General features: G+C 40.5%; 1 protein-coding gene across 1 annotated transcript in view; it reads left to right on the top strand.

The window, feature by feature from the left end:
- Positions 1-18,461, top strand: part of myo1ea (myosin IEa) — a 102,285-nt gene that overhangs the window by 15,086 nt on the left and 68,738 nt on the right.

Below are 18,461 nucleotides of genomic sequence, written 5' to 3'. Positions count from 1 at the left end.
ACCCTTAATCATGAAAACGATCTTTGTAACACATAGCTGGAATGCAAAAATGCAGTGAAAGTTGGCTTTGGAAAGCAGCTTGCTGATAAGGCAGTTCCATCTCTGTCCATCTCTGCCAGGCTGAGTGAGTAAGCAAAACCTTTCATGGACGACGTTCTTCCTGCTATTCAATCCATTCATTTCCATTAATAACGTGATTGCCCAGTGCAGTTGTTGCATTAGTTGATATGTAAAGAACATCATCAAACAAAACTGAAAATGTGTGGAATTTTATTTAGTTTCTGTTACAAACTACCTTTTTGTACAAGCAAATGCATGAATAGGAATATAAATCATACATCTGATGCCTTTTACAGTGCATCCAGTAATAAAGGAAACCTTTTGCCTCTTTAATACAGTGATAGGAAACACGGTAGCTCACAGAAATCTCCAAATTTCAAGCATGTGCTGTAACTCCGGCAGAAGTTAGACTATAAATCTGTATGAGATGCTGAATTATGGAGGTAGAAATACTTTCAAACAGGAGTGACTACTGTAACTATGGGGGTAATTCAAGTAGGAATTTGGCCATAATGCATTATGTAAATACCATTAGATGGCAGCAGATTTAAATGGGTTAAATGGAAGATCAGCAGAGTCTCTGGAGGGATCGCTGACAAGATGTTTCGATAGACTCTTCACGTACAATTTGATGGGTAGTCTTATTAAACCAGCACATGCTAACATATTCATACGCTTGAAAGATTTGTCACCTATCATAGCCATCTAATGGTATTTACATAATGCATTATGACTAAATTCCTACTTGAGTTACCTCCATAGTTGCAGTAGTCGCTCCCATTTGAATGTATTTTTTACCTCCCTAATCCAGAATCTCATACAGATCTAAAGTCTAACTTCTGCCAGAAAACAAAAGCTTTACTACAACATGGTTTTTATTGTCATTAAAGAAGAGATGTTTACTTTTCTTTTGTTTCACACATGGACCACTGTGACAGGGCAATATAAAACCAGAATTAGTGGTAGAATTTATGAATAATAGTTTGGTGAATTTAATACACTACATCTAAGGTTAGGTTCGTTTCAGCCTTAAAAGCTGACCAAACATCAACAGCACTTTCCACCAGTCAGCACCGCCCTGGCCGACCAGTTCGACTGGCCCTTCCATTCCTGTTTTAACCTACAGGGTGTTTCTGTTTTCAGACACGTACTGCCCATTGTTAGGCTGGTGTTGGTGGAGGGCGTTGGGCCCAGAGTCAGAGTCAGGGAGGACTCTTCTGAAAACCCTTCAGAAAACCAGGCCACAAGCAGACAGCTGAAGGGAGGCAAGACGCTCTGTTTAGTTTAATCAAGTCCCCACACATGCCTGCCTTTGATTAACAGCCTCGTTAGGAGCCTCTCATGTGGGCTAGTAAAAAGGCCCCGCCGTCGTTTTGTATCTCTATGAATCTGTGGAAAATTTGTTTAGACAGGGCGGTTTTATGAGGCAACAGTTATTAATGCAGTGTAGATGAAGGCTTGTAGTACAGCAGGCATCTCGTAGGTCACATGCTTGCTGTTTTCCGTGAAGCAAACCAGTTCCCAAAGCAAGTGCTCATTCCTTTAGATGTGGCTTAGTTGTGCATGGCATGGGATGTAGTTGTTATTCCATAGCTTATCACGTCATATACCATGTCAGTTTGTTTACTGTCTTGGCTGTGGCCTGCAGTGTTTTTCTTTTTTGAAAAAAGAGTCCACGTTCACTCTTACAGCTGTGTAGTAGGATGTGACTGACAAATCACTGATACCAATTTTAAGGAGCTAAAAATGCCACAACTGACAATTTTAGGCCTATATAATTTTATTTAGAAAGTATGCTTTCTGTCACTGCAACACCAGTCACTCAACTTTTGCTCCGCCAAACATTGAGTTTTTATCATCTGCACTTATTTCAGCAGAGCAGCAGTCAGTCAGAATCAAACCTGTACTGTGGTGTGTGGCACTATTTGGGTTTGTAGCCTGTTTGCTAAGCTAAGGTTAAGTTAAGCCGATCAGGTTACAGATTTAAACACCATGGAACAGGATTCATTTCGCCTTTATGTCCCTTTAACACAAGCTGTTCGACTTCACTTTAGTCTGCTTTAGTCAGTATCCAACATGTTCTGTGGTGAGCAGAACTGTTATCATGCTAGCTAAGCTAATGCTAACCAGCACCTCTCTCCTAGTTAGCAGCACTGTTTAACATTTGGCAGTTGTTAGATGGCTTGAATGCTTTTATGTCACTTATACTTGCGGTAAACTGAGTAACATTTTGATATGGTTTGTATGAAACAAGTGGGCACCGCCCAACCATAATAGATCTATTTTATGTTTTAAATATTCTGCTGCATTAAAAATTATACTCAACTAATTTTGAGGTCTTCGTAATGAAATGATATCCTCATAAAAGCATATTGTTAGAATAGGTCAGTGGATAACACCGTTGTCGTCCTTGCAGTGTGCTGAAGTTCGGGAAAGAACACCAAGTTCACAATACCAAAAAGGATCCCTGGGCAAGACTCCTAATGCTACGTTCGCCTACCCCGTAACCTGATTGGGTCCGTAGCTTGCTTGCTAAGCTGATCCTAATGCTAAGCTAATATCCAGAGAAAGTCACTCTGGATAAGTATGTCTGCCAAATAAGATACGATACCGTACATGTGAAAGTAATTAAACCTGATAACAATGAAATATTGTCATATTGTCATTTCTGTATGAAGCAAAATATTTAGAGACATGTTTCTAAACATGAAACATCTTATTAGAGGTATTGCTGATACAAAGTAATCAACACAGATTTTGTTGGTCAATTGATAGTCAGATCATGGTCATGCTGGACTTTTACCTTTTGTTTCCTTCAATGGGGTGGGCCAAAAGTCCGCTGACAATGGTTGCTCCTGATGTGATGTGATTTTGGAGGAAGCGTGTTTTTCATTCAAGTACAAACAATGTAAATATGCCTTCGAAGGTACGACAGTGGTTTTAAGGTCCAGTTGTGGACTTTAAGTAAGACGGGGTGTGTGGAGTCAATGCCACTTAAAAAATGTCATTTTAATGGATTATGGTACAGTTATGTTCCCTGACTAAAGGTACTGAGATGTACCCTTGAGGGTACCACCCCAGTGACAAGAGGGGTACCGCCCCAGTGCCAGTTTCATACGTTTATTTTTGAAAGTGTAGTTCGGTGAACAGCTAAAGTTTTTGCAATTGTGACTAAGAAGCCTTTCTTCCAGTTTTTTCAGAAAGAAGAAAGCACAGCCCACCCTCTTGTTTTCTAACTACTCTTCCAAGCTTTCGCAAATTCGACGGGAAATCAGTGCAAACTAGAATTAACCGTAATGCATCCTTTCCCATTCAGTTTAATTGACTTTTCCGCCAGTTACATTTTATTCATGTTCAGTCTGGCCGCTTCTTTTACGTAGTTTTTCCAGCCATGTTTTGTCATGGTCCTCCCGTGTCCTGGTGTTTGGGATGACTGATTTCTCCCGGCCTCTCTCTAAGCCTTTTTCTTCCTTTCGGCTGTCTGTGTCTGCGATATCTGTCAAATTATCAGCAGAGGCTATAAAAACGCCCGTGCTGAAAGGGTCTCTAAGTGTTTCTGGAGAAAACCCATCTGCCCCTCTGGCTCCACTGAGCTACTTACCAGTGAATCTGGCCCACGCTGCAGGACCTGTTCCCTCCATTCAGCTTTCTGTTGAAGCAGACCATTATATTTGGTCTGTGTGTAAATACCTTTAACACTGCTCTACACACACTCGCTCAGTCACTGATGTGTTTTCCAGCGCTAGTTCACTTTTCTGTCCTGATCGCCTTTGATCTGGGAGGTCCTGTTTTCACGTACAAGGGGACAATTTGCGGAGACCACAGGCTGTGACTTGTGCTGGATTGGAATGGACTAAGCAGCCGTTCAGCGTACTTTTCAAAACAAGTGCCCACAGTGTATCAGTGATTTGCTGTCTTCATTGAAACATACCCAACTGTCTACCCATACGCTCTCAGAAAAAAAAGGTATGAAACCGTCACTGGGGCAGTTCCCCTCCTGTCACTGGGGTGGTACCCTCAAGGGTACATCTCAGTACCTTTAGTCAGGGAACATAACTGAACCATAATCCATTGAAATTATATTTTCTAAGTCGTACTGACTCCACACACCCCGTCTCATCTCCAGGCTTTTATTTTATTGCTTTGTTTTAGAACATTCGGTTCTGAAAAGGTACAAATATGAACTTTTCACCTGGAAAAGCTTATTTATGGTCCCCAACTGGACCTTAAAACCACTGTTGTACCTTTGAGGGAACATTTACATTGTTTGTACCTTAATGTATGAAAAATGTACCTGCACAGAACCTTTATTTCTAATAGCGTAGCAGAGATTTCAGAAGTAAAGTGGTGCCTATGCTTGAATCTAAAGACAACATAGTCTATTTGATCCAGTCACTTTTTGGTTGTTATTGCAGTCCTTAGCGATACAATAAACATGCTCTGTTAATGTCTTCATCTCTAAAAGACCCACATTCTTGTATTTTATTTTTTATCCCTGAAGTCCATTTGTGACATTTGTGTGGTTTTATGTACCAAAAATAATTCATAATCCATTTTTACATGACCATGATTTTCCCAACCTCTCTTTTTCCCAGGCTTTTGTTAATGTGCCTTGAAGACTGATATGTTATTAACATCTGTTCTGATTGGCTGCGCCTCATTCATAAAGCAGTCCAGGCTGAAACACTCTAATAACTTCAATGTAAATAGGCGGGGCTAAAGTTAAAGTAGGAAAATATATGTAAATGCATAGGTTGTCATAACATCGCAGAAACAAAGCATTCAGAACAGGCTGTTTTTGCAGCTTAGTTTCCATGTAAAGACTCTACAGATTGCGTGAATGGTATGTTTTGAAACTTCAACACCCATGTGTCAAACATAAGGCCCGCGGGCCAAGTCAGGCCCGTGACAAAGTCCTATTTGGCCTGAGAAATTATTTGAATTTTTTATTATTAGTAGCCCATTTCACCTTGAGGTGCACTACAGTCCCCAGCATGCACTGCAATACAGTGTGTGTTCCGACCCCTTTCCCCCAACAACAATCTGTGAGCCAGTTACAGTAACAAGCCGTTTATAAAAACTATGTGAAACAATTTATTTTTATTTAGAATTATTTTTGAATAAGTATTTACTGCCTGTTTTGCTGTTGCAGGTTTGGCATGTGTTGAATAAACAATGGCCTGTTTGGGTCATGGCAAAAAGTAAAAATAAAATAAAAACACATCTGCCCCACGGATTTGTTGAGATTTTTTTAATATGGCCCTTTTAGTGGTTGAGTTTGACACCCCTGCTTTAACAGCTTACAGAAAAAGTGAGAAAAAGTTATATAGTCACCAAGTCATGTTATGGGGGCAGTCGTGGGCTGGAGGTTAGGGAACCAGCCTTGTGACCGGAAGGTCGCCGGTTCGATCCCCTCAGCTGACAGTACGTGCCTGAAGTGCCCTTGAGCAAGGCACCTAACCCCCAACTGCTCCCCGGGCGCCATGGATAGGGCTGCCCACCGCTCCAGGGCAAGTGTGCTCACTGCCCCCTAGTGTGTGTGTGGTGTTTCACTGCACGGATGGGTTAAATGCGGAGGTCTAATTCCGATGTGTTCAGACACCGTTGGCTAAAAGGTTCATTTCATTCATTCATCAGAATGGCTTTTAGGCTTATCAGTGTCACAATTTGTAGTAAAACCAACTAAACTGGAAAAAAGCAATGCACTAAATTGACTTGATTTGAATGTGTACATTATTTCCATTGTAAGCAAAATGTATTACATCATCACAACTTTGTCGTTCAGTTTGCTTACTTCTGGCGGTGATGTAATATGTTTCATTGATGTGGAAATGATGTACACTTAAAGCCAGTGTATCACTTTTTTCAGTGAGACTAGATCTGGCTGTGGCCATTTTCACAAGAAAATGGCTTTAAATTTCAATTTGCTTAAATAAAACATGATAAGATGTGGTAATGTATTCTGGAAAAACAAACCTCCATAGTCGCAGATGTGCTTTTGCTTCTCCCAGCTCTGGAAGTGAATCCTGGACCACCCAGAATCGTACCAAATCACATCCAGGGATGAAAAAATCTCAGTCTTTACGAAGGGCACGTTGGCACTGCGTGTAGCAGTAACCTTCAATTCTGTGGTTACCACTTGCACAAGGACAGCAGTAGTTATCAGACCCCAAAAGCTTTGATTTTAGATTCTGGTTGCAGCGGATGCTCTACAAGACATATAACTGCACAGCTATGGAAAAGTTTGCGGTGAATTTTGCTAATGATGCTGCAAACCCTTTAGAGAATTCTGTGGAAGTACTTTCAGTTGGAATCTATTCCTCCGACAGCGAGGATACAGACACAGGTCCAGTTACACCAGGTGACCATTCGTCAACAACAGAAGAAATAGAAGAGGATTTGAAACATTAGGCTGGACAGACAGGGACCGCTGTGTGACATAGGAAGTGATGGATATAGATGAACTGATTCATCTACGTCCAGTTTCCCAAAAAAGACTCTGACCTATGATGCTGAAATAGTGTTGACTCTTGGTCATCGTGTTGTCTGAGCTGATCGTTAGATTCACTTCTCCATACGACTCGATGTGTTACGTGCTTTTCCACAGGACAGAAATAATAATGGCTGGGCTGAATTTAGAATCGTTGGCACTGAGTTTTCCGAGCAGTAGCCAGACGTTTCTGAGCTACTCCCATCTCGGCTTACATTATGTTCCCCGCTGACATTGTCTCCGGAGACGCTAGAGGTACCTCCAGTGCCTCCACCCTTAGCCTGCAGGCTCTTTCAACTCTTCTGAGACTTATACACCAGTAATCTGACCACCATTCAGTGCGGCCTTACCTCATACATAATCACCAAGCTTAATTAGAGCTAGATTATGTAATTTAAGATTTAGACCCCTCCCCTGTAACTCTGCTCTGCAGTGCACTAGACCCATAATACAGTCTTCAAGTGAGCAAGTAGTACAATGTGTATAATCCACAATTGACTGCTGGCATAGGCTAAAGCTCCCCCCGCGACCCAGAAGGATAAGAGGCTTAGAAAATGTGTGTGTGTGTGTGTGTGTGTGTGTGTGTGTGTGTGTGTGTGTGTGTGTGTGTTGTGACTAACCTCTCCAGATCTTGTGTCTTTTTCTAAGGATGTTGTCGCACAAAACTCACAGTAAAAATCGCAGAGGACATCTCACTTTGAACACTTTCACTAAGAGTGAGGATGATACTATCTTAAAGGGGAATTCCACCAATTTTTTTCTAAATTCCTTATAATTCAAATTGCTGGGACATAAACAAAGTCATTCAGAGCGGTTTGTTTTGAAATGGTGCATTGAAGAGAAATTTACTTACTTTTCTTTCTTTATGTTGGTGGTAATAGGAACTAGGGGTACTTTTCTGGGTACTTTTTTGTCCTGCATGGACTTCTGCATTAGTGGGTTTTAATTATATCTCAGGCATCAGACAGCGAACATGAAACCATTTCATTTCTGTGAAAGACCTCTAGAGGCATTGAAGACTTCAGACGTCTGGTTCCCATTACTATGAACAATTCTGCCTCTGTGTGTTTCTTTGGAATGGAGCATTTCACACCAAACCACTCTAAATAATGATGTTTATATCTTAATAATTTAATTATGCAGAAATTTCGTTGAAATGAAGGCTATATGGATTTAGTATCAGTGAAAAGAGCTAATTAAGAACCAATCAGCAGTGCAAATGAACATAATATCTTTATGCACCTTGCATCATGCCACACCCCCAACACTACAATCTTTATATTACTTTGTGAGTTTCTGCTGTTTATTTGATTTGAATTTGTCAGTTGGGATGTTTGACAAGTCACAGTGGACAGTCATACGAGTCAGTAAGGTACTGTTTAACTACATCTGTTGGTGTTGACCATATAAAATCATATCAGGCCTTATTCACAATTCTGTCACAATTCTTGGCTCCTTAAAATCAGTATCGGTGACAGTTTTCATACTGGTCTGTCTTAATGCTCTGATACTTTTAAGATACTCCTAGCAAGCCTTGGTTGTTTTGTCATTGCAGACAAACTGCATTCATTTTTACAGACTGGAAGCACTGCAGAGTCAGTTTGCTTCTGGTTCCAGTGTAGGAACCTATTCTTCTTCTCTCTCCTTTGTAACTTTCTGTGGCAGTGAAACACTTCATCCAAGTGTGGTGAGGTTTTTTCCACTGCTGCCATGCACTGGCACCTTCTCCCCTGGTAGGGTGCTGAAAGCCGAGTCATTATCCCACTGATTCAGTGATGCCACTCAGACGGAGACCGTGCCATCAGGACTCTGGGCCAGTCTGGAGCTATTTTTGTCAGTCATTTTCCAAGATCACTTAAGACCCTGTGGTCTGTTGAGCTTATAGAATGGAGGTGATGAATATGCCATGGTTGATAGCACAGATCAGCAGCACTGGTGGTGTGGTCATTTCTGAACTTGCAGGAACTGTTAACATGTTTGGTAGTGCCAGTTGAAGGACCCATAATTTGCTCATCTGCAGGAAAAAAGGTTGATAAAATCCTCAAATCTAACTGTTATGTGTTGTTCTCTGATCATTTTGTTTGTGGCATGGCATTGAGCTCGTGCTTGGGACTAAAATGACTTGGAAAGGAGTGAAAAGGTTGTAGGCACCAAATATCATCATGCTAATTGGTGCCTACAACCTTTTGCCTGAACAAAACTATTCCTTTTAAACCTTATTGTAACAGAGCCTTAACAGGTCTGACCTGGTGGTCACCCAGGGACCCTGGGGTTAAAGGCTAACAGGCATACCCCTGCACCCCCCCAATCCAGGGGTCCCAGCCAGTGATGCTGGAGTTCTAAGCCGATTGTTGGCAGTTGCAATTTAAGCATTAGGAATCTTGGGACGATTACAGTCTTTTGCAAGTGCGTGATCATCTGTCCGAAGTCCAAAACAAGTCCCCCTCTAATCCACTTAGCCTCTCTCAAGTTTTGAGGGCATGAAAGAAATTAGGTCAACTCCTTTACAGTATTACTGTGGCTACATGAATTATTATTATGCTCAAGCAGATTTGTTTAACACAGTATAAAAAAAAAGGATTTTCCATGTACTCACTGTTAGAAATGTGCAATCATTCTCTATATCAGTGATTTATAGATTTATTAAAGTCTAATTTCAGAGTATAGCAGAACATCCATCCATCCTGACCCCTGTGATGGAACAAAAAGGTTCTGTGCCAGACTTAAAACCCAATTTAAACCCTATACCTCATTTACCATTCCTGCTCTTAATCTACGGAGAACGCTCTGGGGTCTGAAGTGGTTTGTAAGCCAAACCTCAACCTTCTGCACTGCATGTTATCCAGTTCAAACATAGAGGGGAGAGAAGAAGTTCTGTGAGTTCTATAAGTTGTTCTGATTGTTATTTGATTAATTGTCGACTATCAGTGTCTTAGTTTTATGAGTGTACTTAGGTTTAAAAGAGTTCTACAGTTACAGACTGTAGTCCATCTGTTACTCTGCATACTTTGTTAGCCCCCTTTTACCCTGTTCTTCAGTGGTCAGGACCCCCATGGATCCTCACAGAGCAGGTTCTATTTGGGTGGGGGGTCATTCTCAGCACTGCAGTAACAGTGACATGGTGGTGGTGTGTTAGTGTGTGTTGTGCTGGTACGAGTGGATCAGACACAGCAGTGCTGCTGGAGTTTTAGACACCGTGTCCACTCACTGTCCACTCTATTAGACACTCCTACCTTGTCAGTCCACCTTGTTGATGTAAAGTTAGAGACGATAGCTCATCTGCTCATCTACAGTTTGTGTTGGTCATCCTCTAGTCCTTCATCAGTGGTCACAGGACGCTGCCCACAGGACGCTGTTGGCTGGATATTTTTGGTTGGTGGACTATTCTCAGTCTAGCAGTGACACTGAGGTGTTTAAAAACTCCAACTGCAGTCTAGTATCCGTATAACATGCATGCATATGTAGGGTCGTATTCTGTACTGTGAAGTTTTATTAATTTTTATTTCTCAAAATAAGTCACACAGTTTCCTAAACCACATTAGCAAGTCTGTGCGACCTTAATGAAGACCTGAAAGTAGTTTAAGTAGGTTGAAAAAAGTTTCAAGGATGTATTTACAGAAAAGATTTGGCTGACTATTGACTTCTAGTATTTGTTAGCATCAGTAGCTAACACCAAACATGTCTTTAAGCCACAAAATGAAAGTGTAAGTATAAATGAAGTGTAGCTTATCTTGATGTTTGCTTATTCCACACTCACATGTTTGTAAATTTGCTATCATATCAAGCAGAAGAATCTTTTACCCCTCTGTTCTCCAGTCCTCTCGCAGAGTGACTGCTTTTTCTGGATCAGTCTTTTCAGTCTCTTATTTGATTTATAGATAACCATATCATACACTGTCAGAAATCACATGAGCAAGTCCTTTAGGCATTACTAACCAAGTCAACCCAGTTGCTTGTGTCATGGTTTAGGCATGGGATGCTAAACTGGTGGCTATAAGCTTCCATTACATGTTAGCTACATTAGCCTCGCAGCTCCAGTGCAAAAGTAAACAAGCAAACTTCAGACACCAAACATGTCTTGGCTCATCAGCTACATTTGGGTGAAGGAGACAATTGTGTAAATGATGAAACATCATTTTAAGCACAAAAAGACCAAGTAGCTACCACAGACAGGGGGACTGACCTGCCCCTGTCTCACTGTTCCTATTCCGAGCCGCTTTATGAAAACAGGCGGTGGTGTGAAAACCAGATGTCTGGGAAGCAGAGTGAAGTTTTAAGGGGAGGGAAAAAAGTGCCGCCTGACTGTGATACTGAATCAGACGCAGCCATTTCCTGTGCCCGGGCCCAACTCCGCTCCACACGCGCCATATAAGGCAATGGAATTTGCATTTGGGAACTGCCTGACTGTATGGATCTGGGGCTGGTGCTGCAGAAATTCTTCAAATGCTGCTGGATTAAATTTTGGGGAAATGGGTCCCTTCTAGTACTTGAGAGGAAAAATCTTGGCAAGAATTTGCCCTCATTTTTTAAAGGGTAAAACGAACGTTAATCTTCCAGGCCAAGACTGAAGCGCACATTTTTCATGCTAAATAGCTTGAAGGCTTACAGCAGAGTCTGTCTAGGAAGAAACTTGGCAAGAATTTTGTTTTTTTTTAAGGGTGAGAGAAGTGTTAATGTTTACATTAACATTATAAGCTCACTGTATGTAAGTAAATGTGCTCATTATAGATAAATATCAAGTTTGCTCCATTCACAAAGAGTCAACCATCCATGGCAGCCAAACTCAACTTGAAAGTGTGTGCTGCTTCCATAGAGATGGTGTTATTGCAGACTCTCTCAATGGGGATGTACATTACAAACCTTCACTTACACTCACTCTGACCCACTTTAGCCCAGCCATATTCCAACCTGGAGAACCACTTACCTCAGGACATCCTGTACAGCTTCATCTCATTCACAGATCGTAGGCCCCCGTGTAGCACTGTGTTTTGGTCATGGTAACTAGAAGAGATGGCCCATTACGATGGCCCGTTCTGATTACTTGGAATTGAATAAGGCTTAGAGCAGGCATGTCAAACTGGGGACCCTCTGGGGCAAAGTGCTGCCAAGATTAGCGTTTACCCTCATCTAACACTCTGAATTCAGTTCATGAAGGCTTTGCTAATTAGGTGATGAGCTGAATCAGGTGTGTTTGATGAGGCAGCATGCTGAAGTCTGCAGTGTTTTGGCCCGCAAGGACTGAAGCTTGACACATGTGGCTTAGAGTAACCAAATACGTGAAATTTTAAGATGTATAATGGAACTGCTAGTAGCACAAGGCGTAAAAGTAGGTCACATGATGTGTAATAGGCCTGTCGCAGTCATGAAATTTAAGTTGACTGTTGATTTCCATACCAATAAACGTGATTAACAATTTAATTGTTTACCGATTGCAGCTGCGAAAGCACAAACCTAAAGTGGCCAAATTTGGTTATTAGCTGTATTGCTTACTAGCTGTCGATACTTGTTAGCCCCCAACTAACAACAGAAACCCATCAAGCTTAAATAAACAAACATTGCTCACTGCTGCCCTCTAAAGGTGGTATGACACTAGTCAAAAGTTAGAACTTTTGTTGTTTTTGTAAGACCCATGACATGTCTCAAATGCGTTTTTATGCTTTCTTATATTTACATTAATTTATCATAACCAAATGGATGAAGACACACCCAGTGTAAATTTTCTCTGTTGTGGCGTAAGCGTATTATTGTGAGAACTGTGGAAGATCATTGCAGTCAGCTAAAATAATTGTGGCCAGCTAAAATAAGTTACCATGTGTGTCACCATGCTTCTTGTATTCAGTCTCTGCAAGTATTTTAGTAATACTCATTTTATTGTTTTGGTTTGGAAACAAAAGTGTCCAATTCCCAGCAGAAAATGGCCAGGATTTTTTTTCTCTGTGGTATCTGGCTAAATCAGGGGTGTCACACTCAATCACTAAAAGAGCCATATTGATAAATCTTAATAAATCTGTGAGCCAGAGAACGTCCTTCTCCATCTCCGCCACTTTCTGTTGCCCCTGCTGTCTGTCCAGCTCTCCATATTTGTCACAGTGTTTTGTTTCGTAATGGTGCCTCATTTTTTTATTCTTTTAATGTGGCAACACCATCTCCACAAAAGAGGCAGATAAGTTTATCCTTATTGGAAGTAAAAAGGCATTGAAAGGTATTACCTGTCTTGAAATCCCTTGTGTTCACTGTCTTTTTTTTTCTTTTGGCAATTTTTTTTACCTAACTGGATGTTTTTTTAGCTAGCTAGATGTTTTTATTGGTTGGGCTTCTGCTGAAACGCAGCTAGCGAGTTTGGCGATATGACTGGTGTAGTGGAACTGTGTAATCGCTGTCCCATAAATCGTTGTTGGAGAAAGGGAGTTGGAGCACACACCATGTTGCAGTGCATGCTGGGGATTGTAGTGCCGCACATTGTGAAACGGGCTAATGTTATTTGAAAATAATAACAATAATTTTGTGGGCCAGATAGGATTGTGCCTTGGGCCAGACCTGGCCTGCAGGCCTTGTGTTTGACACATGGGGGCTAGATACAGTAAAGCAACCTCTCCCATTGGTTAGAACTTCATGAGCTGTAGATTCAGATTAGCACAAATTAGCTTTATTGAAGAACGTTTTTTTGTTGGGGAGTTTTGACGCTTATGGCCCAAACAGATTCTGATATCATTGTGCATCATCCTTAATAGATCATTATACAAGTGTTATTCAGTATTATAGAAATAGTATTGTGTCTTGCAGGATGGCTACAGCTCTTTTTGTGTGGGTCGGAATGGTTAAGAGGGTATTCTAGCCTCTAGTATCCTCCAACCTCATTGGACGGATTTCACAACTTTATATTGTATTCATGTTTTCATTTGTCTATGTTATGTCACTACTATATCATTAATTATCCAACTTGCATTATGCAAATTCATCACACAGCCATTGGGAATCCCTGTGGTGTCACCCATGCTAAATGCTAGCCTATCCACTGAGCTATAGGTGAATAAATACAAACACAAATACAGACTCTTACCTCAGTGAACAAAATTGTAAATAAAACAGAGAAGACAAGCTAAACTGAGGAATCTAGATAGCTAGGTTGCTATGTAAATGTAGCTGTTAGCTTGTTGTGCTTCATGTTTGATGAGTATTTTCTGTCGTTGAACTAATCCGTTCTCCATTGTGATGATGATTTAAAGACAGTTATATGGCTGCAATAAGCTGTTTGGCTTCTTAACACCAATGTTAGCTATTTGTGTTCCTTCTGCGCTCAAAAAAACAAAATTACAAACAGCCTGTCCCCAAAAATCCACACTAAAGCGATTATAGAGTTGTAGTGTTTTCCTACAACTTTCAAGTTGCATCTTCAGAAGGGTTTTTTCCTAGTCTTTGAACTCTCACTGTAGAGACTACAGCACCACAGTAGGATGCGAGTAAGCAGGTTTTTTTACGATAGATGGTTATGTTTTTCATTCTGGCTAAAAAGCCCCTTTTAACATTTTTTTCTAGGGCTTATACAGAGAGTTATTACCCGATCTTTCTCCTCAAGCCTGGTATTCCCTAGCTCCGCTCTGCACGCTCCCTTCATTAACACCTCATCCTCCTCCAGGTGGTAACGAGGTCCCATGATATGACATCACTCCAAAATGACACTGCCACCAGTTCACAACAAGATATGACGTCACTCTACAAAACACCAGGTCACAAATTAGTAGTGTCTTTTCCTGCTCTCTGTTGTAAAACATGATAATGGCTACCGTCTGGAAAATTAATCAAGCAGTGATTCACAACATGCCTACTGTAGGGAAAAAAAAACAGAAGAACAAAAAGAAAAAAGTAGCCCAAAAGAGATCATTAACATTCCTAGTCGTCCATGCAGAAATGAAGTCTGTAAATTGAAGGAGGTATTTATTTTGGCTGGTAAAATGCAGCCAGCCTGTTTGTGTAGTGTCCTGCACTAATAGTGTTCTAGCGAAGTGCGCAGCGGCTGTTGTACTCCTTCTATTTTCCTGTAATTTACAGTGGTCTTACTTGGTGTTTTGTCTGACCGCAGTAAGTTCATTTAGGTTTGAGCAGAGAGTTCATTTAAGCTCATATAGGAGAGAGGGGAACATTCAGTCCCCTCTGCTTGCTCTTACCGCACTCCCTCGGTGAGCGGCCTTCTCCACTGCGTGGTATTCCAGGCTGCGGAATGTAGGATAAGGAAGATTTGAAATGTCTTCCATTCTACATCATATCCCACAACACTGTCCGGGTGGGGGAAATATAGTGTAGGAGAGGAACGAACAAAACAGAGCTTCAAAGCAGACACTGTAACGATGGAACAATGTCAGGAAAAAATAGTGAAACAGCGCTTGACTGAAGATCAGCTCTGGTTCAGAATCAGATATGAGGCCCGGCTGATATATCAGCCAGCCGATAAAATCGGTGATATTGAGATTCCATTGATATTTTAGTATCAACAAAAATCCTGTCAAAAATATTAATATTTAACATTAATATTGAAAATATTACTCGTTTGTTTTATAATATAATGAACACATACATCTAAATGGATCATTTCTGCAGATTTAAATGCCTCCAGACCCTAATTACTTTTTACAGTAGGGGTCTGAATCTACCAGCTCTTCATATGTCCATCACATATTTACAGAGGCCCACAAATCATTTTTTCATGTTTCTGAGACTAAATTTTTACACCTACTGGGTTGATTTGCTTCAACCATCAGACACTGTGACCAGTTCACTATTATGTTACTATTATGTGTATAAAATCAGCTTGGGCTGAAGATAACAATGTTAAAGGGAAATTACAGTGCAGTGTGCAAGAGGAACCATTTAAACGAAAACCTGATGCAGCATGACCGCTGCACATTGGCTGTCATTCATACTGTTCTTACTGTTCTAATTTAGACCGATGGTTACTTAAACGTCTTTGTGGATTCATTCATGACACAGATGTAGATACAGCATTAGGAAATGAATAGAATTATCAAGCGGATCCACTGGGAATGCAGAATTAACTGCTCTGCCAGCACTTCATTTGCAATTTTTTCATTTGCGTTCAACCAGGAATATCAGAGAGTCCACAATATTTCTACTGTTAAATGTAATTTTACTTGATTTAATTGAACACTAAAATAGTGCTTAAACACTGTGTGTTTATTACTGCTACTACTGCTAAAATTCCCAATATTTTAGTGTTAGTAGTTATAGTAGTGGGCGGCATGGTCGCCTCACAGCAAGAAGGGCCTGGGTTCGATTCCCTGGCCGTGCGACCAGGGTCCTTTCTGTGTGGAGTTTGCATGTTCTCCCTGTGTCTGTGTGGGTTTCCTCTGGGTACTCCGGTTTTCTCCCACAGTCCAAAGAAGTGGTTAAGCGAGTGAACGTTATGTGGTTCAAATTCACACATTGAGGGGAAAGATTTGGGACTTTTTCCCTGCATGTTTTTAACCAGCCCTCACTGGAAAAGACCACCCTGTTAGTGACCCCCAGGTGGTTTGAGACGCCTGCTTTACAGAGACTGCCAAGTTAGAAGTCACCAGCTGGTCACCTTTATTGTAGTAATACAAGCTGAACTGATAAACTTGAACACAAAGTACTGTCAGGTAAAAATATGTTCCAAAGCAAACTTTTATGTAAAGAGATCTGACTGAAAATGCAAAGAGCTCAGCATTTTAACTGACCGAAAACAACAAAAGCACAAAGCCTTTTGTTGACACATCCAAATTTCATCGTGTCAGTCTGTGGAGCTGTGGGTAAACACTAACTAACTATCCAGTAGTGTTGGGGCAGAACGAGACCCAAACAGTGCTCGACCTGAACCAGAACTTGACTGTTGAGGACTGGCAATCTGTTCAGACACTAATCTGATCATCTGTACATGTTCTCCGGGGTGAATGTCTCACCGGACCTCTAAAGAGAAAAATTGCTCATGGTGCGTTTTGACCTCTAACAGTAGCCAGATGATACTGACTCACAGCCCATGATGAATGACCCACTGAGATGCGTCCTCTGCAAAAAAAAAACACTAACGAGTGAGCAAGTGAGTGAGAGAGAAAAGAGGGAGGAGGAGGGATTTGGAAAAGATCTGAGATCAAAAGAAGTATTTGCAGCGCATGGGGAACGTTTTTGCGAGACTTCTGACCTTGCACTTTTCACCAGTTTCGAGAAAACAAACTCAACATCTGCTGTGGTGAGAGAACACAGACATTGTTAAAATGTGTCCGTTTGTAAACTGGATGTGGTCACTTCACTGAGTGGACAGTTTTCACACTCTGACCAGGGTCAGCAATGCCCTTTATCAAGAGGCAAAGCTTAACCCTGGAAACTCCAGATTCATTATTTGCTATGAATTGTACAGTATCTGTTGTGATTTATTCAATAACTAATATGAATTATTAAGTATCTACTTTAAATTATTCAAAAATGAATGCAAATTATTAAGTATCTATGATGAATTATTCAGTATCTCTTATGAATTTGTAACTATGGATTTATCAGCATCTACTACAACTTGTTAATAATCTACTGTCAATTATTCAGTATCCACAATCAACAACTACCAGTATCAGTAAGTTCAACAGTTCTGAGGATGAGGAACTGAAGTGTATACCTACAAACAAGACCTTTAGGCTTTCAAGGGCCAGTATGTGACATTTTTCTTGTTATTATTTCCTTGAGATCGACTTATAATTTTTGTGTGGTTTTATATACCAAAAATAGTCATAATTTATTTGCACATTATCATTTTCCAACCTCTGTTCAACCCTTAAAATGAAATGGGCTGTTTTTGTTCCTATGCCTTTAAGACTGGCATGTAAATAAGCTGTTTTGATTGGCCTCTGTTCTGATTGGCCCCACATTGTGCCTCATTCAAAAAGCAGTCCAGGCTAAAACACTCTTTATATCTTCAGCGTGAGTAAGCAGAGCTAAACTGCTGTAGGCAGAATAGCTGGAATTCAAAATGTCCTGTTTTTGCCTGATATTTCCCATATATGGACTGTATGGACTGGAGTTTGAATAGAAATTTAATTTTCCAGTGATATGATCCCTTATAATTAAGTTCCCTCGTGAAGGAAATGTAGCGAAGGCAGCTGTGCAGTGACAAGACTGCTATTTGTACTCAGTTCTATTGACCTTGAGTGAGAAGTCAGTGGAGCCAACAGGAAACAAGTTTTTTTTTGGCTGCTTTAACCTGTAAACAGTTCCCTGAAGGTGCCGTGTGATGGTGAACTGTGTTTCAGGGTTTATTTTTCATATACTTTTTGGAAAATAAACCCAGTCCAAGTACTGCACTGCAAACAGTAATGCATTGAGTTTTCCTGATTTAAAGGTGTACGTCATTTCCACAAGTTGCATCAACACAGTTTTGTCTTTCAGCTTATAGTACTGTGCAAAAGTCAGAAACCACCCTTCATTTATTTAATTTCCAGCCAAAATGACTGGTAAATACAATGTATTCATTTTTCAGTGTGACAAAAAATTGGAAAACATGTATTTAACAGAAGATCATGGCCTGAACAGCTATAAATAATATGAATATTTATAGTACAATGTAAATAGTGTTCACAGCGTTCATTTTTTCAGGAGACTTGCTTTTAATTTTACAAAGAAATCTGCAGGGATATTTTTCCACACCTCCAAAGTTCATTCATAGAAATTGGTTGCATTTTCTGCTTCAAACGTATTGTACGCTTTATTGAAAATATAGATGTTTACGCTTGGGTAATATGTAAAGCAACTCTACAGTGTTCACCACTGTGTGACTATGCAAATGCAGAATTGTGGCCATTAACCTTCCAGGCTATTACAGACTAATGTTTAGCTGAAGATAAATGCTCTGTTTGTTTAATGTTGTGTTAACTTTTATGCTCTGTCTGTG

This window comes from Colossoma macropomum, unplaced genomic scaffold (assembly GCF_904425465.1).
Source record: "Colossoma macropomum unplaced genomic scaffold, Colossoma_macropomum, whole genome shotgun sequence".
NCBI classification, from domain to species: domain Eukaryota; kingdom Metazoa; phylum Chordata; class Actinopteri; order Characiformes; family Serrasalmidae; genus Colossoma; species Colossoma macropomum.
Note: the sequence above shows the minus strand (reverse complement) of the source record. Positions and strands in the feature narration are given on the sequence as shown.